Source organism: Typopeltis vanoorti, chromosome 9 (assembly GCF_054136105.1).
Source record: "Typopeltis vanoorti isolate ZY-2024b chromosome 9, IOZ_Tvanoo_1.0, whole genome shotgun sequence".
Taxonomy (NCBI): domain Eukaryota; kingdom Metazoa; phylum Arthropoda; class Arachnida; order Uropygi; family Thelyphonidae; genus Typopeltis; species Typopeltis vanoorti.
Window position 1 is genome coordinate 75,062,976 of NC_143557.1, and position 27,979 is coordinate 75,090,954.

Consider the following 27,979-nt stretch of genomic DNA (forward strand, 5'->3'; position numbering starts at 1 on the left):
TTAAATAGAAAGGGATATGAGGCTGTTGTAATAAGTCGTTGCGTTTCAAAATATCTGCACTAGGACCTAAAACACGTTCAAAAGCAAGCCTGTCCAATTTGACACATTTCAGAGGGCCTTTGGCTATGACTGTTGCAGCTCTAGGACGATCTAGCAATAAGGCTATTTCACCAAAATAATCAGAAGGACCCAAATGTTCTACTTGTGGTTCATCCTCAGTTCTACGTTGTAAAACCACAGCTGTGCACTCTTCTATAATGAAGAAATCATCCCCTGGCTGACACTGTTCAACAATTACATCACCATCATTGAACTGCACAGGTTCTAAGGCATCAGCAACTGTAAGACGTTCCCACTGATCAAGGCTTTCTAAAATGGAGACTTTGCTGAGAAATTCTTCATACATATAATTTCCTTTTACGTATTGTACTTCCCATTAATATTCTCCTATAAGTATCCCTATCAATGACAAAAAGCTTCACATCTGTCCTAGTCTTAATAGTTGCTGCTTGTGGAGTACCATAAATGAGAGCCAGTTCACCAAAGCTTCTCCTTCTCCAATAGTTGTTACAAGCTGTCCATTTACAAATACATCAACTTCGCCTTGTTCAATAACATAGAAATTATCGCCTTGATCACCTTGCTGTATTATAACATCATCTGATTTATGTACTACTGGGAACATTGCATCAAATATGTCGCTTCTTTCATTATCATCAAACAAAAGATTCTTCTCAATAGCTTTGGACAATGCAGTCATTGTTTTGTAATCTTTGGGGACAACTTTTTTTCATACGTTGTAGCATCTTCTGAGTAAGTTTCTGTACTCGCTAGGCAGGAACCATGTTTGGTACTGGACCAACATCATCTCTTTCATCTCCAGAAGGAGTTGTAGTAGTAGAGGTTTTCTGCTGTTGCAGCCTCCCTTTCTAATTTCTGGAAATATTCCCTCAAAAATGAAACTGGATTTTCTGTACGTTTTACGCATAACTGCACTATACAATCTTTTAATATTCTCTGAATATTATGTCTCTGAACATACGCTTCACACTCTCACAAACTCTGTTCCTCATCACTATGGGAAGCAATCTTATTCCTAGTATTTTCTTACCATGCAGACGCTTCCGATTGACCACCTCCCTCAACGGGAACTCTCCACAACACTAAGACCGCGCGAAACCGACAACTATTTATATACGAACAAAAGTATCGAGAAACTTAATTATTGTAGAGCGCCATCTCTTAACCATTTGTAGAAGCTTCTGCAAACAGTTATTACTAAGTGAGTTACTGGTTTTCACCAGGTCTGCTAGATGTCGCGTCCTATCATATTGAATTGAAAATGGAAATGAAATTATGAAAATTTTGTAATCACAGCACTTTGGGAACCACTGTGTTAACGATAAAAACGTCTAATACCACACGTTCGCTTTAAAAAGAGAGAAAAAACGCCGAGGCAGTACTGCGCAGTATTACAAAATCTGTCACCACTGAGGAAGTCAAGAGACTTCCGGACTAAACCCTATTAAAGTTAGCCGTATGCTCCAAGGAAATGAACGGCCAGTGCCTCTTCTATTAGAAATAAACAAACGGTACCATGAAACAAATGCCATAGTCAAAAATTCGGCCACTCAGAACTCTGCTGTATTAAATGTGGAGAAAACCACCTGCAAAAAATTGGCAACTGCGGCGGACCACGTGTGCCACCGACTATAGAGACTGCAAGCAATGCCACAAGAAATAAAAAAAAAAAAAAAAACCTAAAAGTCCCATCAACAACTCCATGGGCACCCACAGCAAACACCGATAACTCCTCCATCAACGGCACAACAAACCACCCAAACACGTACTTCGTATGGAGAGGTGATGGCTTCAAAACCTGTAGGAAAAACCGAATCCCAATGCCCAACCAAATGTAGCAAAGCTGGAGTTGTTACAGCCACTCTGGTCGAAACGTTAATCGCCTTCAGCAAAAGAAGCCCCAGCCAGGACTCCACAAACAAGCAAAACAGAATTCTTACTGCACTAGTCAAGGGTTAAACATAGAAGGCAACTCTCTCTACAGATTGTGTTCTGGAATGTCAATGGTCTAGGAAACAAAATGTGCGACCTATAAGCAGGGTCGTCGCCAGATTAGATCTCGCCCTGAGGCAAACGATTACATATCACTGATGGATTATAAGACAAAAATATAAGAAAATCTCCAATTACTATTTTGTTTTTATTACAAGAGAAACATTAATGCAAAACGATTACATAATAATATTAATTAAATGTTTGCTCTACGGCGATATCGCACAATAAAACTGTTTATAAGTTGTTCTAAATTTAAATTATAAGCTATGTCCGCCTCTATCGATATAGTTGCTAGACAAACCGATCTTTCTTGGGTCATTGCAGTTCGCAAATAATTTTTAATTAGTTTAAGCTTGGAAAAGACTTCTTTCCGCACTTGCTATGCTAATAGGAATTGTTAGCGTAGTGACGGCGCCTACCGCAATATGGCTGAATGAGCGCCCTTATTAATCCCCGTCGTGAGGCAGGCTGCCTCTATGCTACACCCTGTCGAGGGTACTGCCTACAAGAATTTACGACTGAGGTAATCTTTGTAAGCGAAACGCATCTTCGACCAGTCGACGACCCAAATCTCAGGAACTATGGGCGATACCAAAATGACAAACCCAACGCCAGAGGGAGTTGTGGGGTTAGCTCAGCCATATTTGTCAAGCTCAAAATATACAACACAATGAAATTGTAAATCCTGATACTACCAACATAGACCTCCACTCCTTTGATTTCTAAACTGCAAATGTGGGTTCCCTGTAAATATATTTTTTAAGCAAACGGTAAGTGAAATTTAGACACAAAGTAGTGCTAGTAGCAGAAGACTTGAACGATAAGCCTGGAACAGCAGAACTACAAATCGAAACTGCAAAACCCTCAATGACTTTGCTACCACTAGTAACACAGTAATCATGGAATCTGAACTTGTACTATAAGGTGGCAGGATTTCTTGATATTCTCGAGATAGTCATTCTATTAAACAGCGTTTCCCAATTTTTTCTACGACGGAACACTTCACAAATCAGGAAATTTTAACAGAACACCTTGGTTAGAGTCGCGTATCATCGGTCTCGTATTCAATATAAAGCTAAGCGCACCCTACAGGCGTTCCGGGCCGCATCGCATGTTTGTGACTGCACGTTTCCTAGAATAGATACCTCGGTTCTTCACTCACGCGCGGAGGTGTCGACAACAGCGGGCGGCTGAGTAAAGGACAGATAAAGGCTCCTCAAATCACTGGCGGGAATCCAACCCAGGTCTTTCCGACCAAAGGGCTTCGTCTATACTGACACTGAGCTACAGCGGCTTACAACATGAAATATCCCAGATCGGGTTCAACTGGGCAAAACTAACGATCGCTCTACACGAATCTATTGGCCCAGTTCCTACCATCAACTCAAATTGAAAAAGAAAAAAAAAAGCACTCAAAAAATTTCACATGAGAATTAAAACCTGATCTTTGAAAAAGAACACAGCCAGACGTTACACAGAACGTTGTCCCCATAACACCGACAAGCATTCGATGAGGCTACAACGGAAGTCCGATATTCGCTTAAAAACTATGCACAGACCCGTAAATCTCTCCCACCAATCCATGGCGAATGTGGTCTTGTTTACCGTGACTTAGACAAAGTTGAAGCCTGTACTGACAGATTAGAGTAGTGTAGTCCGAATCAGTACTACACTACTTTAGATTAAAGTAGTGTAGTACTGATAAAGATCTAGACTTTATCAGTAAAGTATACACCTGGGTACACTGTTTCGTTAAAACACAAAGATAACATAAATGACATCATCTGCTGAAGTACGTGAAATTGCCAACATTAAGAATAGGAAAGCACCAGGCCCCGATGGACTTTCTACCAAAATCATTAAATGCCTGCAATATAAAACCATAATGCACATTATTGCTATTATTAAGATATCACCTTTCCTGCATTATTGAATGTAGCAGCACACCATCCCCAGACTTGAAAACAACAGCATAGGATTCATCTGGAAGCAGCACACATGGGTGATCTTCCTGGATATTACCAAAGCGTTTGAAAAAACTATGCCACAGTGGGCTTCTTTTCAACCTCCTGCAGGCCAAATTTCCATTAGGACGGTTCAAACCAAATTGTACCTCAGAATTGCATATTTCCAGTGAAGCTACAGGGAATTAAATCGTCTGACCGCGTGCCCCAGGGCTCCCTGTAATCACCTCTGCTCTTTGCCATCTATGTGGCTGACGTCCCACGCACAGTTGCCACCATAATGCCCCTTGGTACAGATGATAGTACAATAATAGTTCGCTCTTTGCAATCTAGATTGGCAACCAGTACTAGAAGAGTGCATTAACATCAATTCACTATTTTTTTGTTAAAAATACCAAGCCATTTTAAGCCTGGTTTTACTCCATTTCCCAAATAAGCAAACAGACAAACAAGTCAAGTTTGCGCCTGCAAGTGATGCAAGTCGAGCTGATCCTACAGTTAGTGCAAGACCAAGGCAACTCGTGGTAAAGGTGGTATAAGCTCTGATCACTAATCTTAATATTTACCCTTAATGCCAAAACACATCTCCAAGAAGGGGATGTATGATGTTTTGTATTCAAGGCAAGGGGGAGGCCACTACCCAGACCGGTTTCGACCTTTATTGAGGTCTCATCAGTGGGAGCCAGGCTAGAAATACCAAGATTTTAGTAATATGGTAACTTGTTCTGGTAAAATACTTAAGTTCTGTATTACAAAAATCTTGTATTTCTAGCCTGGCTCCCACTGATGAGACCTCAATAAAGGTCGAAACCGGTCTGGGTAGTGGCCTCCCCCTTGCCTTGAATACAAAACATCATACATCCCCTTCTTGGAGATGTGTTTTGGCATTAAGGGTAAATATTAAGATTAGTGATCAGAGCTTATACCACCTTTACCACGAGTTGCCTTGGTCTTGCACTAACTGTAGGATCAGCTAGACTTGCATCACTTGCAGGCGCAAACTTGACTTGTTTGTCTGTTTGCTTACTTGGGAAATGGAGTAAAACCAGGCTTAAAATTGCTTGGTATTTTTAACATTTATTATACCCAAGATAAAAATACTTTCTCACTATTTTTTTGTTTAAGTAAACAAGAGCAGTGCTATTCATAAGAAGATGAATGTCCCCAGAGGGAAGAGATGTCATGTTGGCACACCCATTCCTTAGCAACCAATAGCCGAATACTTGGGAGTGCAAACTAAAGCATTCGCAAAGAATTTTGCGGCCTTTTCGCATAGAAAAGTTTCGATCTGGGATGTCGGCTTCGCGGTAACACTGTATTTCTTACGAACCATAGTGAGTTAAACGCTATTCGTAAACGCTTGTTTCGGATTGTATGTAGTTTGCTAACGTTTGAATCTGTTGTGTGATGACTCCACGCGGGTGAGCCGTACATCAGGACTGGACTAATCACCGATTTGTATACCAGCAGTTTAAGTTCGGTCCTTAGCCAGCTACGATTCAAATCGGTGATTAGTCCAGTCCTGATGTACGGCTCCCCGCGTGGAGTCATCACAACGGATTCAAATATTAGCAAACTACATACAATCGAAAACAAGCGTTTAACTTACTATAGTTCGTAAGAAACTCAGTTTCACCGCGAAGCCGACATCCCAGATCAAAACTTTTCTACACGAAAAGACCGCAAAATTCTTTGCGAATGCTGCTATCCACCCTAAACCAACCAAGCCATAGACTACAGTGAGCATAATCCTTTAAAACACAAACGTCCTAAAACCATACTAAACAGATAAGTTTTTAAACCCACTGCCAGAGCCAAATATAGTGCTCAATAATATTCCTAGCTCGTTGTGATCTACCAACTAGCGGTAGACTAAAACAAATATCTAAAATAAAATATAACATATTTTATTTTAGATATTTGTTTTATTAGATATTTATTTTAGATAAAATCATACCGAACAAGTCTTATTTTCTCTCTCTCCCTCAAAGAGCAAAAGGAAAAAAATCACAGGTAATCAATGGCCCCAATATCTATGAGCGAGCCAAGTGCTCCATAATATTCCTTAATCCAGAAACTTCGTTTGCAAAGGAATAAAGGACCACAGGTCCAATCAATCCATCTTTCCAGAACAGTTAACCTTGGTATCTCTTATGGTCTGGCTCCTGCTGATGAGACTTCAATAAATATCAAAATTGGTTTGGGTGGTGAATATTTCTATAATGCACAATATTCACTTCTGAAAGGAAGTGTGCTGTGCATTATGGGATATCAAGGCATATGATGTGAAGTCATTAGCCTTTATATACAAGTAAGTCTAGTTGTGAAGATACTTCACAACTTATGCTACGCTTGTGATCATAATTCATAACACTGAATTATGACTGATTGCCTTTGCATGGATATTAACATGGGAGGCTACATCATGACTGAATCGCGACAATGATATTATATATAATGTAATTTCAGTATGTAGCCATGATGTTTGCAAGGCATTCTGCAGTGTCTGTACATCTCACAGCATTCCTGGATTAAAATTTGATGAATTTGAAAGCTTTTTACGATGGGTGATGTCCTCTATGTTCTTTGTAACTTGAATACATCTCACCTTATCATCCATGAAACATCTGAACTGCCAGTAGACTGTACAGTCATATATTGGTCATTACATAAAAGAGCCCCCCCCCCCTTTTGTGACTAATATAGCATATGAGTACTCGTACTGATACCACCTACAAGAGCCTAGATGTCGGAAACTAAATGTGATTCGTATATGCATTGTGCAACAAGAACTGATTTGTTAGACCAGTTCAGCATTTTTCTTTCTTCCTCCTCAATTCAGAATGGCCCTCTTCAATAATGGCATTGGAAAAAGAGTGAGGGTGTCTTGTGGATCGTCACTCTAAAATTCCATATGTGGAAGAGGGTAATGTCATCTCTGGGATATCGTTTATCGACGTCCCATGTTATATTATAATGTCACCACCCGAATAGCCCCTATGCAGTCTTGCTCACCATGAGTATCATGAGTATTCACTTTCTTTTTCATTGTGTTGGTAAAGGTAGATCGGATATCATTCTGTATGCATGTTGAGTACTGTCTTAGATATATGCCTTCTCTGGCTCACATAACGATGTATCCAAGTACACTATTATGGTGTACTTTGGTATGTGGTACTTTTATATCACTGTTATAATGAAGTAGACAGTGTGTTCCATTCCAGCGAAGTGTATTCATAATTTATTTTATATAAATCAGTGCAAGTGACGATGCCAAAAAAAAAAAAAAAAAACAGCATTTATTTGAGTACAACAGCAGCGACAGCCTTGTTTAATTGGGGTACACATCACACACCAAAGTTCACTTGATGAGGTATTGTGGTATGCTGGCTAGACATTGTCCAGATAAACAAATCTCCTGCTGTTTTTGTCAGAATTTAGGTGAGCAGAAAGTCAGGTACTAGAAACTGTGAATTCAACAAACCTGAAGTAAGTATAATTAATATTAGAAGCATTAAGGGAAAAGAAGTGGCAGTTGAATTAAAAAAATGCCACGTTCACATAATGTAATATATAGCAATCTTTCTACTACCAAGGTGGTTACTAAAGTGCTACAGAAAAAGACTGATATAGGTGTGATTCTAGCTAGTTCCTAACTTACTTAATTTGTTTGCACAGGCATGTGCGAATTTTTCTTTTGGAATCAGATTTTTAATTGTGTAACTCAAAAATTGAACCATAGACTATTTCAGATAGTGATAAGGTTTAGGAACATGAGATGTGATATTATTCTATTTTGCTTTCGTCACCCCCCTCCCCAATTCGAAATTACCATTACTTGAGTTCAGAGCTACTGGCAACCATCTACTTGCCAAAAGATTTCCAAAATATGGAAGATAAAAATGTTTTATCAGATTCATTTACAGTGTTTAAAGTAATTAACATTTCTTCATAGAGGAAACCGAAGGAACAAATTAAATAATTTCAGTTAATATTTCACTGGATTTCAAACTAATATCTCTAGAGCATAAATTACAACTCCAGTATACACACAGCCCCCAACCGATTTGTTGCAGAAATTATTCATATACTGTAGTATCTGAAAAGGAACTAATGTCCTGTTGTGGTGCCCTTTAGAGGCCAGATAAAAACGAATTCACAGAAGTCAAGTTAAACGTAGTCTTAAGATTGTTTCCCATAGCTTTGATATATTAATACAGTCCTGTTTACCAAGATTAGGGAGCTGTTTCATACATGATAGTAATTCTAAAAATAGTCACTCAGATCCAGTGCTGGCTCGAGGGTATGTGGCGCCCCTAGGCCAGTTTTATCAACTCATTGCAAGACAAGAAAGGCATCATGAAATTCTTTATTCTTAAAAGCAGTTTATAGTTATTTCCAAAAAAAAAAGTGCGTATCGAGCATTTTGGGGGACACTGTTCGTACCACCAACGCTTCGACTCTCTGGTCATCTTTAATACTATTACTTTTTTTTACAATGTTGGCTCCCCAAAGCCATTGTGTTCCTAGGCGATTGCCTAGGTTCGCCTAATGATAAAATCGGCCCTGCTCAGACCTATAGCTGCTCCTGTGGAGCAGTATTCTTTTGTTGTATTATTTTGGCATGCTGCATGAATTTTTCAGTGAAAGCTCTCCTACAGAGTTAACAGTAAATTAAGACTGTTCCACCCACCACAAGGGAACCAATGGCTTGCATTTAGATGATCCTGTGGAACAGCAGTTGACTTAAGACATACCGATAATCATTAATGTCATTCACTGCAGATTTTAACGGAACTTCTGGTCCATTCTAGCATGCTTTGGTTGTAGGCACGAAAAACTTTATATATATACTCTAAGATGTGCAAGAGAATGAACTGATCCTTCAGATGAAGGTTGTCCTAGCTGGATGTGGTTTGAAATTGCGATGAAGCTTATAAAGAACTTTAGTTACATTTTCAGATGTACCCTGGATATATAGGAGATGGAAATAGTTTTGTGATCTTGTGTGTTGGGCATGGAGCATTTTGTCTGTTCTGTGGTGGGGAGAGGTTAGCATAGGCTAAAGTGTCTCAGAAATAACCAGCTTCTGTGTCAAGGATTATATCATTGGGATAAACGGCATTGGCTTTGTGCGGGAAGGTATCCTCAAAAATAAAGGATGTCATATTGTTTAGATGGATAGTGGTACAACTGCTTATGTACGCACCTTCAGATATCAAGACATGTGAGATGTAGAGTGTTCTCGTGTGATTCTTTGTACTCCATGGAGGTATGATATAATAATAAATAAATCCTCTAACATCTTTTTATTTCTCAATAAGAAAAGAAGGGTAGAGCTGGCTGACTGATAGTCAGCCAGCTCTACCCTTCTATCATCACTGATGACTGAGCTCAAAGAATGTATCAAGATGGTCACTAGAGAGATTATGGCAGACAGTTGCTACCATCTCGTCGGTCTAAACCTTACGTCTATGTAATGTTGAAAATAGTTCTAAGGTCGACTTTTTTTATGAGGTAGTACAGGGTTAAAAACCCGAGTTTCTAGCAGGAGGAGGGCTTGTCTAAACCAAAAAAAAAACATAATTCATGAGCCCAAAGAAAGGCCAGAGAAAAAGTTCCACTGATTGACAATTATGATTATTACTCTTTGCTTCATTGTGGTGGCAAACGAAGCAAATCCTTCTTCCACTCTGTGGAGTTGAGATGGCGGACAGTATAATACAGTAATGATATCTAATGTGAAGAGCCTTTAGCGGCCTATTTTCCCTCTGTAAACATATTTTATATAATTGTAAACATAGTAAATGCAAACTGTTTTAAGATTTGTTATTCGTTACATAAAATTAGAAGAAAATCAATTTTGAGACTCATTTAAAAAGTATTTTAAAAAATTCCAGTGTGTAAGTAATATGTACTCAGCGTTTTGAATTTACAAAATGCTTTGCTCAGCTTTATTTATTTTTTTAAGGTAAACTTTTAAGAGGTCAGAAACAGAGAAAAATATATACAAACTTTTTTATGTGTGATAAGATATAACAATAAAAACTTGTTGAAATTGTTTACATTTGTTATTTTATAATGTTTCGAAATTTACATAACTTTTAAGATCAGAACCTTGAAACTCACGACACTCGAGCTGTACGTGTGTGACCTGCTATTATTCTGTTCGCTTAATAAATCGAAGAGAAATAGCGTAATGCAACAATTCCTCAAATATATAGCATCATATTAGGGTGAACAAGTCTGTTTGGTCTGCAGATAACCGCAAGGTACAGACAATCGGAAGGTTGATTTCAAAATTCCTGACTAAGATCGTCTCAATAAACCAGTCCCCAATAAATTCCTATCCGACCAGAAGAGAGATTGGAGCATTTTATATTAATTCCTATTTTTTGACAGTGTGTTCCTGTTGTTCAAAAAATCCTTGATGGATTCGTATGTTTTTCTTCCTATAAAAAGGAAGGAAAACATTGTATAATAAACACTGCATTATAACTTGTGTCGGAATAAAAATGAACGAAAGAAAAGTAGCTCCTGAGCGCACACATAATGAGTTTCAATTTTCTTTTTCATGTGTATGTGTGTGTGTGTGTGTCAGCGGGTCAGAAAATCAAGTACTGAAAGCAGTAGTGACAGATGAAAAAAAAAAAAAAGAAAAAGAGAGAGAGACTGTCACAACAGATCGATCTCCATGGGAATTAACAGGGTAATGAGGCCTCATGAGGTGGCGCTGCTGGCGTGTCCAGAATCTGCGTGCCTTCCGTTGTATTCTTTTGGCGTGCTGCGTGAATTTTCAGTGAAAGCTCTCCTACAGAGTTGACAGTACGTTAAGACTGTTCCACCCACTGCAAGGGAACCAATGACTTGCATTTAGATGATCTCCGGGATGCACGCCGTCCCCTTACGCATCATTTCCTGTTCTGCCGAAACACCAACGTCATGCGGCGGTTACAAAGTGACATCATAGTGATTGTGAGAAATGTGATTCATGAAAGTTAAGAATTAAAACGAGTGCATCAGTGTGGATATATTTTCTCATCGCTTTTTTTTTTTTTGCTTACCTCTCTCTCCCTGTTAGTGTCATTTACCTTTCTGCTTTTCACATCGCGTTCATTTTTCTATGTGCAAAAATAACTGCGGTAAACAAGGAGAGCCTAAAAATAATTAACCGATCGTAAGATTAATAACAAATATTAGCATGAGAAAAAATATTAATCGAAGTTCCCTCCTTTTTTAAATAGTGACCATTTTGTAAACAAATAAATTACTTTGCCGAAAGTAATAAAATGGTTAACCAGAATTTTTTTTTCTTGTACAAAGGCGCAGTAAGGATATTAATATTTAAAACATAAACTTAAGTATAATTTACTAATTTTTTATGTTATCTCTCGAATAGAGCGACACGATGGGTATATAAGTGATGAGTATGCAAGGGCGCGCCTGTGTGCAAAACTTTAGTTGGCGCCCTATGTCCCCCCGCCCCAATAAAAGAACACTTTATAAAAACGTTATTTTTAATATTTGATGCCAATAAAGTGAGTATTTGATTTTGAATTTTATCTCCTAAATAGGAGGGCATATTTTAAAGTCAGGCTTATTAGCTACACGTCGCGTGTGTTCCGATATAAAAGGCTCAAACTTTTCTAACATCTCAATGCATTTTAAAATTATTCTTTTTATAACTTCATACCAACGTTTCCTTTCATTATCTAAAACTGTTTGTTGCAAATGATCAATACAAGTTTTATTTTTTAAGGATGTAATTAATTCTATCCATTTTTTGTAATTGTTCAAATGATTTAAATTTTTCTCATGGCGATTCAGGTACATTGCAAGATGTTGCCTATATTCTGCTGATAACAGCAGAATATAGAATAAAGTTAAAAACTGCAGCAGATTTTCTTATATATGTTTAGAGCAAATGCGAGTGTGAACAAGATTAAACAAATTCAAACGCGTGTCATCCTGTAAACAGTAAACTCACGCAAGTTCAAGTTTTTACTTGTTTACGCTAAACTACTTGTTAGAACTGGGATCAGAATAAAATAAGATCTTAAGGAATAATAACAAATAAGTAATTATAAATAATTTGTTTAAGACAAATCTATAAAATATAATTAAAATTTAAACAAAAATGTAATTTATTTTGATATAATTAATGAATAATATTTTTTTTTAAGTATTTCTTCCTCGCCTGAAATCTTTGGCGCCTTTACTATCCTGGCGCCGGTGTGCGTCGCACACATTGCACATATTGCCGGCGCGCCCCTGTGAGTTTAACTATCCATTGTCGTGATAAATGCTGAAGTATTATATGAACTTACTAAATTCATTATAAAAAGGAAATAGCTCCAGACTTCATAAAATGTATAGTACGAAGGAATTACTAAAGATAATCGTTTTATTAAACATAAAAATTTTAAATACTGCTTACAATGTAAGCGGTATTTAATTGCTGTTTCTGAAGTCGGCTCTTACAATAAAACGACTACTTACGAGTTTTATTCTTTTCCTTATATGAAACCCGCCTGTGAATGGTCGTAAGCCTGATAGCACATTAGTGCCGTGGATAACTAAGATTAGATAACCCCGAATCTCCTTCCTTTTTCTCCCCCCCCCCCAGACCAATATGGTATTTCAAACCCCTTTAGACCTCCAATAAGCAGTGTGAAGGCTTCAACACTGGCAGATGAAATTCATATATTTACGAGATAAAAAGTGATACCTGTTGATGTCATTGTTCGCTTTTTAACTAACAGTTGACTTGATGCCAAACTTTTGCTATAAACAGACTAGTCGACTGAAATCAATTTGTGCTTTTTGTCGTTAACATAAATCAATAAAATTAGTTTTAAAAAAATCCTTCAGGACACAAACTTTAGCTAATAGCTAAAGTTTGTGTCCTATTCTATTACTTTACTAAATCTTTCTCGTTTATAATAGGACACAAACTTTAGCTATTAGCTAAAGTTTGTGTCCTATTCTATTACTTTACTAAATCTTTCTCGTGAGTGGAAAGGACAAAAAAACATGCTTACCACAGACGGATTTCTTTGAAAAGAAGTTTATATAAATCCTGTTTCTTTCAATGTGAAGATAACAGTATGATTATTAAGAAAATTCGTCATTATCGGGATCCAAAAAAAAAAAGTGCTTTTTATGGATTCCCACTCCCTTAAATAAGCTGTCAATAGATTTAGTAGAGTAAGCCAAAATATGTATTCGTATTCAGACATTTATTCACAAATTTGTCTTTCTATCTGACTTACCGGTATATGGAATGACTTTTAATGGGATTATATTGATCAACAGATCAACAAGACCTCCAGGAAGAACTGTTCCTGATATCTACCACCTTACCATGAATGGATTTCCTCGAAGACTCATCCACAAGATACTTTTCTCTGAACCCCGACAAAGACAACGAGATGATATACGTTATATTTCTAGCATCGTCATTCCATACTTAGGGACAGTTTCCAATAAGATTGCTAGACTCCTTAGACCACATAAAATAAGAGTGGCCTTTAAACCTACAGAAACGATTAGACAATTCTTAAGATCTCCAAAAGATAGCCATCCTTTCTCCAAATATGCTGGAGTTTATAACATACCCTGCTCGTGCGGCATGAATTACATCGGCCAAACTTCAAGGAGCCTTGAAATTAGGCAAAAAGAACACATAGGTGACGTCAATAATAACAGAGAAGAAAATTCGGGGTTAGCTTTTCATTTCTCAAGAACGAACCATACCATAGAGTGGGATAGAAGCACAATTCCTTACATGGAGGAGGACTTCCGCTCCCGAATTTTTAAAGAGGCCACAACAGTTGCCCGCTGTATACAAAACCTTAACAGGAACCAGGGACTAATCTTACCCGTGATCTGGAAGACCCTTATTAGATCTCTCAACTCGCCACTTATTGTTAATTGGAATCGGTTGATTATAGTTTGTAACAGTTTTTTACTTTTTAATGCCTTATATCAGTTATGTACCCTGAAGATGCCAACAGCCTTAGTTGGTGAAACTAGTAGTATAACTTAGTTGTTTATTATATGCACTTGATCAATATAATCCCATTAAAAGTCATTCCAGAGCTTTTTGGTCAAGAAAATTAAACGTTTTTTTACCGGTATATTTCATACATTTTATTTTTGGAGCGCTTATATCCAAAGTTTTTAACGGCAGACAGACGTATTTTACAAACATAAACTTCCCTCATCCCCGAGAATCCATACAAAAAAAAAAAAAAGCCCGAAGTGTAAACTAGCATTAAGCAATTTAGTCTATAGAGGTGTTGGCTATTCAAAGTCAGTAAAAAATGGCTTAAATACTTGATTTGTAGAAACTAGATGAGAAGGCAACAGACAGCCGATCTGAGTTTTATATAACCTTCGTTCACTCGGTTAAAGGTTCTTTACATGCAACAGATTTTAGCTTAGACTCATTAACTGTATAAAAGTGAACACAATAAAGTATCAAAATATCAATAAAGCTTTATCCCCGTAGCGACATGCCCCTCAATAGGAAAAGACCTGACTTCGATTCTCGTCTTGACGAGAGGAAGCTTTTATATGAACATTTTTCTTTTCTTTTCTTGTTTTTTTTTTTTAATGAACAGTCAGTTATAGCTGATCTCATATTGAAGTAGCAGAATTTTTCATCCCACATACAGGTAAATGTGCCTAGAGAGCATATGCAGTTTACAAACAAAAATATGATTCGCGGTATATCATTTTGCGTAGTCGAGGATTAAATAGAGGAGACGATGAGTTGTATGCAATGGAACTGTGTGGCCTCCTACAATGAGTCCTTGGTGTGGGTTTTCTTCCGCAAAAAAAAGAAGAAAAAAATATATATATACATTTACACACACATGTATATATATATATACGTGGGTGGTCTGAAAAGTTCTGGGCCTCAAACATAAATGGCAACATTATCGGCAAGATTTTTTTTTTCTAAGTTGGTACATCTGTCATAAGCATCGATGTGAAATTGCAAGTCATTCTATCTAGTAGTTCTTTATATATATATATATATATATATATATATATATATATATATAATTCAAGAAGACAGTAAATGTAGATTGTGCAAAGAAAAGGAAAAAACGGTAGACCACATAAGTGGATGCAGCAAAATCGCACAAATTGAGTACCGTAAAAGGCATGATAACGTAGCTAAGGTAATCCACTGGCATTTATGTAAAAAGTATGGGTTTGAAGTATCTAAAGACTATTGGAAGCATAAAGTTCACCAGAAAGTGGTTGAGAATGAAAAAACTAAAATACTGTGGGATTTCAAAATCCAGACGGACAAAAGCTTGGAATGTAATACACCCGATATCACAGTGGTTGAAAAAAGTGAAAACAAGGGTGTTAATTTTATCGAAATATCAGTACCAGGAGATAGTCGGATTGACGACAAAGAAAATGAAAAAAACTACAAAATATCGCGATTTACAAATCGAAGTTGAACGAATCTGGCAAAAGAAAACGAAAGTTGTTCCCATAATAATATGTGCTTTAGGCGCCATCCCTCAAACATTGAAAAAACATCTAGAAGCACTCGAGTTAGATGGATTAAAAATTGAGCAGCTGCAAAAGGCCGCTTTGTTCGGCACAGCTTTCATTTTCAGAAAGTATTTCCACAACTCATAGGCATTTATGCTTTAGTGGAATATAACCAGCCTTTTCTTAAGACTGAGGAAGCAAAAGCTTTGATGAATATTATATATACAGTGGTATCTCGCTAATGCGAACCTCTTTAGTCCGAACCCTCCAGTAATCCGAACTGCGATTTGAAAGAAAAAAGTTTTATTTAATACGTATTATTTTGTACTGTTATTTTTTTTAATTATTATTATTTTAACTATTATTATTTATTTTATTATTATTTATTTTATTATTATTACAATACAGTATTTTTTAATACTGTCGATTGTACGGTTATACTGTAGGCCTATTTTGATTTATTATGTGTTCACGTTTGCTTGGGAAGCCGTCGAACCTGAAGCAATTCGAGCGTCATGGAAAAAACTGTGCCCTTCGAGAATTTACCAAGATAACTTCGGTGATACACCAAAAGAGGAAATTCAAAACGTGCATAATTTGGTAAAAAATATAAATCCAGATGTTGAAATTTCACAAACAGATGTTACGGAATAGATTACAGGTAGAACCGAAAGTCGAAATCAAATCAGATGCTGAAATTATAAATATGACGATGTAGAATGAAATAGAAGACGATAATGACGATAAAGAACTCGAAGAAAAAAAAGTAAAACACGAAGAGGCAGTTGACAGTTTTAATATGTGTATAGAATGGGCTAAGCAGAATGATACGCCATTCCATAAAATTTTATTGCTAATGCAGCTCCGAGAAGAAGCATTCGAAAAAAAGTTTAGCTTCCAAGAAACAAAAGAAAATCGATGACTTTTTTACAAAGAAATAAAAAACTTTTTTGTGCTATTTTGTGAATTTTTTTTGTGTTGTGTACAAGAAAGTGATATTTTTTACACAAATTAAGTCATGTACAGAACTATGCAATTTTATTAAATCAGAATCCTCAACAATACAGGTACATACAAACTAAATTTTTTACCAAAAATAACCTTGTGTACTGTATTATTTTTTAAGTTTTACATTACAGCACAGTAGCTTTTTTTTTTCTATCAGTTACTTCATTCATTTACAGAATTAAATTGATGTACCATTAGAATCTGATATTTTTGTCTTAAACTCTAGTTATTGTTGTCTCTTGGGGAAAATCCGCTAATCCGAACGAGCGCGGTTTTTATTAGTTCGGATTAGCGAGATACCCCTATGTGTGTGTGTGTGTGTGTGTGTGTGTGTGTGTGTGTGTGTGTGTGTGTGTGTGTGTGTGTGTGTGTGTGTGTGTGAAATGGATAAAATTGAGTATCGTGCGGTTATAAAATTCTTTGTAAAAGAAGGTTTAAAGCCAAAAGAAATTCATTCGAAGTCATAAAAGTTTATGGGCCACTCTTCTCCTTCGTTTTCGACAATTAGGAAATTGGCTGCCGAGTTTAAACGTAGCCGTACCAGACTTGAAGATGATCCACGTGAAGGACGTCCAAAAAGTGTAACAACACAAGAAATCATTGATCAGTGCACGATATGGTATTGGATGACCGGCGAGTCAAAGTGCGTGAAATTGCTGAGACTATAAGCATTTCAAAAGAAAGTGTAGGATATATTTTGCATGAAGAATTGCAAATGACAAAGCTTTGCGCAAGATGCGTGCCACGCTTGCTCACAGCAGATCAAAAATGCACTCGCATGAAAATCTCTGAACAGTGCTTGGAGCGTTTTAACAAGAATAAAACTGATTATGTGCATCGATCTATTACATTACTGTGGATGAGTCTTGAATTCACCAGTAGACACCAGAATCCAAACAGCAGTCAAAACAGTGGACAGAAGCCGGTTGTTCAGCGCCAAAGAAGACAAAGTCATGGCATCGGTGTTTCTAATGATAAAGGCATTTTGTTTATTATCTTGAAAAGGTTAAAACAATAACCGGGGAATATTATTTCGATCTTTTAACCAGACTTGACGAAAAAATTCGTGAGAAAAGACCCGGTTTGCAAAAGAAAAAAATCATATTTCATCAAGACAATGCACCTGCCCACAAAGATATTTTGGCAATGGGAAAATTAAGGGATCTTCACTATGAATTGTTGAAACATCCACCCTATTACCCAGATTTGGCTCCCTCTGACTTCTATCTCTTCCCAAAACTAAAACTCTTCCACGCTGATCAGCGTTTTTTTTTTTTTTTTTTTTTTTTTTTTTTTTTTCGAATCAAGAGGTGATTCGAAAATAAGAGGAGTATTTTGCAGATCTTACTGAGAACCACTACAGGGACAGGATAATGGCGCTGGAGCATCACTGGAATAAATGTATTAGTCTTAAGGGAGATTATTATGTTAAAAAATAAAAATAATTTTGAAATTATAAATTCTTTTTTTCATTGTTAGGCCGAGGAGTTTTCACACCACCCACGTATATATATGTTTCTTCTTATTATTATTATCATCATCATTAATGAAATAATTTCACTCCCTCCCCTTTTTGAAATACTGAATATATTTTTAATATAGCAATCTCGAGATCTTCACAGAAAGTTACAAACCTATAGCACATGAATGCTGTCGGTGAGTTAAAAGTGCATGTTTGCAAAAGGGCTTTTGTAATGTTTATCAAAAAATACTGGCACTAATATGATAAACTTATAAACGTTTTCACTAATTTAGTTGTGTGCAGAACAATTGTCGTAAACAAATTTACGATTTAAATTTGCAGTGCGATCCACTGACTTATCAGAATGGTGACATTTTTTGCATTAATGTTTTGAACACACTCTGGTGGGGGGGGGGGTGATGACATTGGGTTAGCTGAATAAAATGAGACTTATCAGTATTAGGATATACTTGGAAAGATCCCAATTCCTGATGTTGTTGTTGTCATTCTTAAAGGAAACCAACCAAGACCTCTAATAGAAACAATTCAGAAAAGTCAACTAAGGTGGTTGGGACACCACAGGCAGCCACTGTTACCTATGTTTAGTCTATAGACCAACTAATTAACGCAGACGAGGAAGGCCAAGAAAACAGTTTTAGCAATACATAAAATTCTTTTTTGAAGATAAAGACTGACGCACCATCAGAATTGACTGGCACATAAAGGAGCAGTTTGGTTCACCTTCATTTAACAGCTTTCCATGAGTTATATACATATTTCTGTATTACTTCCATATTCATACCTAATGAATGATGATCTAAACCACGAACGTAAATATCATAAACGAAGCATTGATTTTTTTTTCTTCCTCCCTCTCTCGGAAACTAGTTTTTCATCCACAGAACAGGAACAGCAGCTAACATAACACGCTTAGACTGAATAGCTTTATTTACTTCGGCCGTAATTGCAACACCTACCAAAAAAATTACAAATTTCCGTCCTGAAACACACAAAGCTGTGCTTAAATTATCGGATAACTTGCACATTTTTTTTTTAATTTGAACTCTTTTAAAAAAAAAAAATAATAATAATACCACCTTATATTGGGCTCGTGACTGCGTAACAAATGTCCGGAGTTTCCAAACAGTGTAGAGCAGTGGTTCTCAAACTTTTTTGTTTGTCGACACACTAAAATCAATAAATAAATTTCACGGCACCCCTAGTATTATTTGCTTTTTATAGAGAGTAAAGTGCCGATTAATTGATTCTGAAAGACTCGCATATATAACCCATAAATAAATTGATATTACAGATATTAAAGATATGAAGGAAAGCGTGTTTAAAAGAAAACAGATTTTATTTAAAGGAAAAAGGTAAAACATTTGTTTACGATGTCTCTCGTTATAGTTGGAACATATAACAATAAGAAAAACCTCTACTCACCGAATTTAACGACTTTAATATCGTACTTCGTTTATTCTCACCGATGACAAAAGACTCGTGATTTTTGTTTAAGGGAAATGATCATGTATAATACTTGTTACACTGAACAGAGAAATACTCAAACAGACAGCAAGACAACTAACCATTCATTAGTTCATTTTCCCCAGTATTTATGTGCCGTCACATATCTAATTACTACGACACGCGGTGATCTAATGAAATCCCAGGATATAATATAAGAGTGATACAAAAAATTATAATTTTTATATACGCTTCATCCATTAAAATCAAAAAATATATATTTTTTGTTTTTGATTTAGTATTTGTGGCAATTGAATATTTTGCTTTTTTCAAATAAACGATTCAAAATTTCTCGGCACCCTTGTGGCATATTTGCGGCACCCAGTTTGAGAACCACTGGTGTAGAGCGGAGGTTCCCAACCCTATGCCCGCGGGCACCATGGCGCCCGTCGACCAATTTGTGTGTGCCTGCCGCTGTTCAACCGTGTGCCGTATAGTTTGAAATGATCACGCAACAGTTCATGGCATGCTATATGACGCATGCGTTAATGACACATGACGAGTATTAAACGCATACAATGTAAAGTAGACGCACATTCGAAGTTGTTCATGAAAGTTTAAGAACTGGAATATCAGCATATTCTCCTAATTATGAAGCACTGGCCAATGAAATGCAATGCCAAAAGATCACACTAACTTACATATATATATTTAAATTTTTATATAATGTAAACTTTTAAGTAATAAAACATTTGATTATAATGTAAACTTAGTATGTATTCATTTAACAAACGAATTCAAAAAATTAGCTTGAAAAAATAGATGGTGCCCGTCGCCCTATTGGTATTTTAGAATGTGCTCTAGGAAACAAAAAGGTTGGGAACCCCTGGTGTAGAGAATCAGCAAGAATGTGAAGTGAGGATGCGAGCAAGCCGGTTTGTACGAATCTTTCATTATATTCAATAACAACAATTAAACGCGGTAAGGCATACAAAAAATTATTTCAAAAAGTTAGGATGTCGGGAAGGCGTTCAATGTCATGGATTTTCAGACTAAGTCAATTTTGAAAAACTAGACACGTCTACGCCATAAGGATCTCACTACAAAGAAATTATTTCGGAATGTGTTTCATTGCAAATAGTTTATTACATATTGAGTTTATATATATATATATATATAAAATCAGCTAACGCCTTTTTATTCCCGTATACGGGGAGTAGGCGAGGCCATTTAGCCCGATCTAACTTTTTGGAGACTGAGTTCTAGGGATTTTTTTCGATATGTGAACAGTAGAAGAAAGAATGATATGGAAGAATAGCATTGTTTGGTGAAAATGGAGGAATGATAACCGCTGCAGAGGATATACTTGAGGTATTTAATGAACAATTTATAAAGTTATTTCATTCTTGTGAATGTGACATCATGCAGAACTTGAATGCAATGGGAAAGAAGAAGGAACTGTTAGTAAGTGAACAGGAGGTATATGAGGAATTGAATAAACTTGACATTAATAAGGCTGTGGAATTTGATGCTATTTCGCCACGTGTTTTGAAGTAATGTTCCGGGGAGTTAACGACATCTTTTACATATCTTCTTAACATAACTGGTAGAAATGTGAATGGTGCATGCGCTGTTTCCAACCCTAAATTTATAAAACAAACTGAGAAATTGTATGAATAACTGTGTTTAAATAAACTGATTTTAAAATATCATTTTAGAAGCAAAGCGCTATTCACTTCAACAATTGTTCAGATTTTTTTTCCCCCTCTTCGACATATAGGAGGAGACTCATGCGATGTATTGTGTGATGAATGAGAAGGTGCATAAGGTTTGTTTTCATGGAGGTAGAATGAGCAGAGTGGTTGCAGCGTCGGACATAAGGAATAATCAAGCAAAAGAATTAGTGGTTGTAGTAAGGGTGAATTATTTAGATGGGAATAAGGAAAATGTCAGATTGGATATTAGGAGATTATTAAGGAAAGTAAAAGATAACAGTGTGGTAGGAAAGATAGTCAGTGTGTTGTCAAGGTATGACAGTGGTGAGATGAAGTGGAGAGCAAGGATTATGAATGATATGTTAGCGGAAATGTGTGAGGAGAAAGGAGTACATTTTGTTAATGTGTGGAATGAATTTAAGGGACGGATGGAACTGTATAAATAAGAATGTTGCATTTAAATAGTTTTGATTTGACATCCTGACAAGAATAGAGATGGACGTATATGAATATTTTTTTTCTGAAGTCAGATTTTCACCAGTTGATGACAGTGACCACGAGGTGATCACTTGCAGAGTAGCAAGGGATACATGGGGAATTATAAGGCTGGTAATTATGATAAGCTCAGAAAACAGCTTGTGGCTATAACTTGGAAAGAGGAACTGGATGGAAAGGATATCAGTGCTGCTTGGACACTACTTAAGACCTATTTGGTGGAGGCAATAGCAGAATGTATTCCAAAAGTCAAGAGGGTAAATAGAACAGCTGTGAAATGGATGAATCTAGAAGTAAGGTATGCAATCTGGAAGAAGAAGAAGGTATTATGAAAAAAACACAATATGAGTGGTTATAACAACCAATTGCATGAGAACTATAAAGAGCAGGCGAGGAAGGTGACTCGCATGATAAAAATAGCAAAAGTGCAATATAAGCAGCAGTTAGATAATGCGACTAAAAATAATTCTAGGGATTTTTTTCGATATGTGAACAGTAGAAGAAAGAATGATTATGGAAGAATAGCATTGTTTGGTGAAAATGGAGGAATGATAACCGCTGCAGAGGATATACTTGAAGTATTTAATGAACAATTTATAAAGTTATTTCATTCTTGTGAATGTGACATCATGCAGAACTTGAATGCAATGGGAAAGAAGAAGGAACTGTTAGTAAGTGAACAGGAGGTATATGAGGAATTGAATAAACTTGATATTAATAAGGCTGTGGAATTTGATGCTATTTCGCCACGTGTTTTGAAGTAATGTTCCGGGGAGTTAACGACATCTTTTACATATCTTCTTAACGTGAGTCTTGTACTGGGCCAAATTCCAAAGGAGCGGAAAGAGGGTAAAATTGTTCCTAGTCATAAGGGATAAGGCTTAAAGTGTTGGAGAGGTTAGTTAGGACCAATATTCAGAATTGGGTTGAAAACATAAAATACTCTTTTGGGTTTGTTAATGGAAAATCGTGTTTTAGCAATCTGCGTACTTATTATAATAAGGTGACAAATGTATTGGATAAGGGTGATTTATTTAGATTTTGCAAAGGCCTTTGATAAATTGCCACATGACAAGCTGATAATTAAATTAGGATGGATGGAGCTAAACAGCGCACTAATCTAAACAGTAGATTAGTGCGCTGGATTGGAGATTGGCTGTCTGATAGGTATCAGCGAGTTGTCTATGGAGGAGCGATATCTCAGAAGAGGAAAGCTTCTAGGGAGAATTAAACAAATTAAACAGTAATGGATCCAAACAGACCCTTGTGGACTATTTGGGTCCACTGCTTTGTTTAATTTGTATGTAAATGTTATCTTCAAACAACTGCATATCACCATTCAGACCTCTGAAAGGTCTAAAAGTTGGGGAGAGCTATCAGGAGTACAGCGGATGCTGTGACTTACCAAGAGGACTTGAATACACCAGCTGAATGGGTAAATGAGTGAGGAGTTGTCAATTCAGTTTGCAAGTATAAGGTTTTGACATTTGGGAAGTAGAGATGGGATGTATAGAAAACAATCGGTTGAAATATCTTGGAAGAGGTAGAGGAAACGAGAGATCTGGGAGTTATTGTAGACAACGACCTAATATTTCGGAGACATATTGCTAAAATCGTGAGAACAGCACAGCGGATAATGGGAATGAAGCGGAGAACACTGACTTGTAAAAGTAAGGATGTTATGGTTCCCTTGTATAAGGCTTTGATAAGGCCACATATCGATTACTGTGCACTGATTTGGTCACCTGGTTTTCAGAAAGATGAAAATGTTTTGGAAAGGGTCTGAAGACGATTAAGGATGGTTTCTGGTCTATGGAATGTTGATTATGAAGACAGATTGAGAAAATGCAATTTGCAGAAATTGGTGGATAAGAGGAGAGATATAAGCTCTTAAGGGGTTATTACCAGATTAATGTGGGGGAGGGGTTTGCATAGAATGGGTGAAAATAGGAAGATAACAAGGGGCCATCCCTGGAAGCTGTAAAAGAAGAGTGTGAGCAAGGGGGTGGGGGCAGGTTTTTTGCATGGAGAGTGGGGAGTGATTGGAATGCATTGGCCAAGTGTCTGGGGTGAGCGTGGAGACAGTGAACATATTTAAAGCGCGGTATGATAAACTGTGTGTGTGTGTGAGAGAGAGAGAGAGAGACAGCGGGAGCTCCCGTGATAAGTCTTTTCACTCCATGGAAGTTAACTGATAATAATAACGTGTATCTAATAGTATACAAATACTTGCAGCACTGTTAATAACCAATTATTCACAGTGATGATTTCAATATGAATCCATTATGTTATTTGCAATGAGAATATATATTCGATATTCTGAATGAAATATCATAAAACAGCATAGGAGATATACGAAACTGATGAAACTAACAAAATAATTAATAAAAAAATAGAAAAAACTAACAGCGGTATAGACAGAATGGTTTCTTTTAAGCTCGAATCTTTAGAATGAATTATTATAGTAGCACACAATGAAACAGCGAAAACTTCAGTTACGTAAATAATTCCCCACAAACAGCAGGTCGATGGCATTCCTTCAATCATACCACTGGGTGTAAGCCAATAGTTACCATGCTTACTCAAAACAGTTCATTGAGTCATCCTATAGCACATTTCCTTTTGGAAAGTTCGTGAAATGCGGATGCCCTGTTTAACCAATTTCCGTCAAATGAGCATTTCTGTAATCTAAAGTGCGCAACGATTCTTTCATCTAGTTTCTATTCTTGTATCTGGAATGTACTTGGAAAAGTAATTAAAAAAAAAAAAATCACGCCTCATTCCTTATAAAAGTTACAAGTTTTGCGAATAACTCTGTGTCAACAAGGGACTCATTTATTTCCTCCTATTTTAATCTCAAAGAACGGTTGAAAAATATTTTTTTACCCGTTGTTAGGCTCTAATTTAGACTAATAGTTGCAATTCGGAAACCAATTAATGCAGTTCAAATGTATATAAAGCACATTATGGAAGAATCTGGGATACTGAAAAAATCATCCATTTAGTGAAGTTGTTTATTAAAAAACTAGTATGATAAATAACGCAAAAATGAAACATATTTTATAAAAATAAATAAATAAATTAGTTATTAATTAATTATATGAAGAGCCAAAGGCTTCAATTCGGCGACGTGAAATTATTCAAGTAAAGGGATATTACATCCCATATTGTTTCATAGCCGAATAAGAAACTCAAAGAGTTTCAGTTTCTTATTCGGCCTTTGGCTCTTCATATAATTAATAATTTATTAGGACACCTTCTTGGCAATTCTTATAGCAGGGTATGTAAGTTCTGTTCGCTACAAACTTGGTATTAACTCGGTCAACCTTCTCTCATAATGTAGAACAGTAATACAGTTCCTATGAGCTGGGTTTCACATTATGGGCAAATACCAAGATTAGTGATCGGAACTTGCTCCACCCTTGCTATGAATTGCCTCAGTGTTGCACTAACAAATGGGTTATGTGTTGCACTATCCAGGTATTTGCTTACGCTTGGACTCGCCGAACTTTATATAGTTTCTATATTCGGCATGAAACTCTTTGAGTTTCTTATTCGGCTATGAAACAATATGGGATGTAATATCCCTTAACTTAAATAAATAAATTAGATTACTATTTGAAGTACTGTATACACGCCATCTACAATTATTACTAGATTCTGTCTAAGAAAAGGGGATAAATTTTATGTTTGAGTTTTAGAAGACGTTCGCATACAACCCTTTGTAGATGAGAGTAATAAACAAACAAACAAAAAATCTGCTACTTAAAATAACAGTTTTATCCTTCGTTAATAGTCACAAGTTCATTCTTCTTCTTGAACACAAAGCATTTAGTCTAATGAGGCATTTTTTGCAGGTTATTCAGTATGAGAACCAGCATTATATTCAGTTGCCATTATTGTAATTGGTTCAGTCACGTATGATGTTCAGAACTGATCTCACGAAGCTAATGATTCAAATCTTCTGCTCTTAGCTCCAGGATAGTTGTATTATGCTCGCTAAAATGAACTTTTAATTAACTAAACATCCATTTTTATCATAAGCATTAATTAAACATTCATTAAAAAGTTATGAAAATAGTGTTGTCTTATATAAAAATTAATTTTTGCATCGCCAATGACTCCATGGCTTGGATCATTTTATACCTTTCAAAAGTCTGAGTAATCTCTTCATCTACGGCCGAAGTTATTCCATCTTTAATTTCAAATCACCTAAGCTTAGAAAAGATTTTCTAAGCACATCAACTGAAAAGCTTTTCTTTGTTAGTCCCAAAATACTTAAACCGTTTCAGACGCTGTAGACTAAAAATGCAGAATCAATCCAAATGCATGCTGAGTTCCAGTCTACAATATACCCAAAAACGATTGTCAAATGGCTAACCTTTTCTGCTCTGACTAATGATGATGATCTTAGTCATATCGTTAAAAATAAAAGGTTAAAAGGCAAGAATTCACACTGGATAGCGATGTAATGGTTTGTCCCAAACCAATATTTCTCAATCTCTTTAAAATGACTCACGAAGAAAATTTCCTATTACATACTTAAAACAGCCCCAAGGTGACAAATATTCTGAGCTCGATATTCTGGAATATGTAAAACATCTGCTAATTACAGATGATCCGATGATCTGTTGTTACCGTCAAGTGAAAACTGTCTTTCAAAAATCATGTTTCGTAGTTCTGTCTTTCAATGCGTGTGTTCCGAGCCAGTTTGAGAAAAGCTTTCGAGTCTCGACTTTCAAAAACTAGCTTAGTATTGTTTGAAAAATAAAAAATAATAATTTCAATAAAATTCTCGGTTCAAATCCTATCAGTGCCAGGATTCGAACCAAGGTCGTTTTCAGAGGAGTAGTATATGGGGGAAAGCCGTTATACATACCACACAAGTTTGAAATATAATTCAAACTGGAATTATTATTATTAAGAGAGACCTCCAGGGAGTCAGGGACTCGTCGAGGGAGGCCACATACTACGTCCACCAGCTATCATACCTATTCTTGAATTCATTCAACACTGCTTGCACACACAACATCCAGTGGCAATCCATTCCAATCACACACACACACACACTACCCTATGAGAGAAAAATCTAGCCCTCACTCCCTTCTTACCGTCATTCATTCTCAGCTTCTAAGGATGCACTCTTGTCCTTTCTCCACTCTCCATAAAATAAAAAATTCCATTGAACTGAAATCCTATATGACCCTTTAAGAAGTTTGTAGGTCTCAATGATATCCCTCTCTTTCTCCTGTTTGCTAGTGTCTGCGGTCTACACATTCTCAATCTGAGTCAGTATTCCACAATTCTGATATCATTTTTAACACTTCCATTTGCACTCTCTTCACTGTATCAGAATCGCAACGGAAACCAGCAGACTAGAACACCGAAGTGAATGATTTTACATTTACTAATATTGAATTGACATCCATTTTCCCATGCCCACACTTCCAGCCTATTCAAATCATTCTGCAAGTACTGCATATTAGCCGCACTCTTGATTACCCTATCTTTGCATCATCAGCAAATAGCTGCATGTCACCTGTCAAATCCTTGTGGTACATCAATGGTCAGCTTAAATTTTGCAGACTAGCGTCCCCCGTATACCACTTTTTGATATCTGCCAATCAGCCATCCTCTTATCCACGCTAATATTTTATAATACAAAACCATATTCTCCAATTTATGCGACAATCTTCCATGCTGTGTTCTGTCAAAAGCCTTAGCAAAATCCAAAAGTATCATGGTGTATCCATTCCCCTTGTCTATTCAATAGTAGCATTATACAATATGAGCAAGTTGCTGAAACGAGACCTACCCTTAGTAAACCCATGCTGTTCATTGCAAAGTAGAGATTAACTGTCAACTCATTTCTGAATAAGAGCCCTAACCAATTTTTCCAAAATCTTCACCACCACTCCTGAGATACTAATTGGTCGATAGTTAGATATATCGGTCTTTGCACCACCCTTGCGCAATGGAATTACCATACATTCTTTCCATTCCTGCAGAATCTTCCCTGTTCTGAGACTCATATTAAACAGCCTGGTCAAATGAATAGCCAGTTCAGCTGAAAACTCTTTTAGCACAGCACACGTGCTGATATCCCATCAGTCTCTATTGCTCAATTCTTATTCAGTTTGTGCAGTAGCTCTAATACCTCGTCCTCATAAACCTGAGTTTCTTCGTCCAGCAAAGAGGTAGAGGTGAGCTCAATGTCGTGTACACCAGGCTGAGAGCTTTTAGCAAAATGGGCACTCATTAGTTGAACAACCTCT

General features: G+C 36.6%; 1 pseudogene; it reads right to left on the bottom strand.

Moving 5' to 3' along the window:
- Positions 1–27,963, bottom strand: LOC150103162 (cAMP-dependent protein kinase regulatory subunit pseudogene; annotated as a pseudogene).
- Positions 27,964–27,979: the final 16 nt, after the last annotated feature.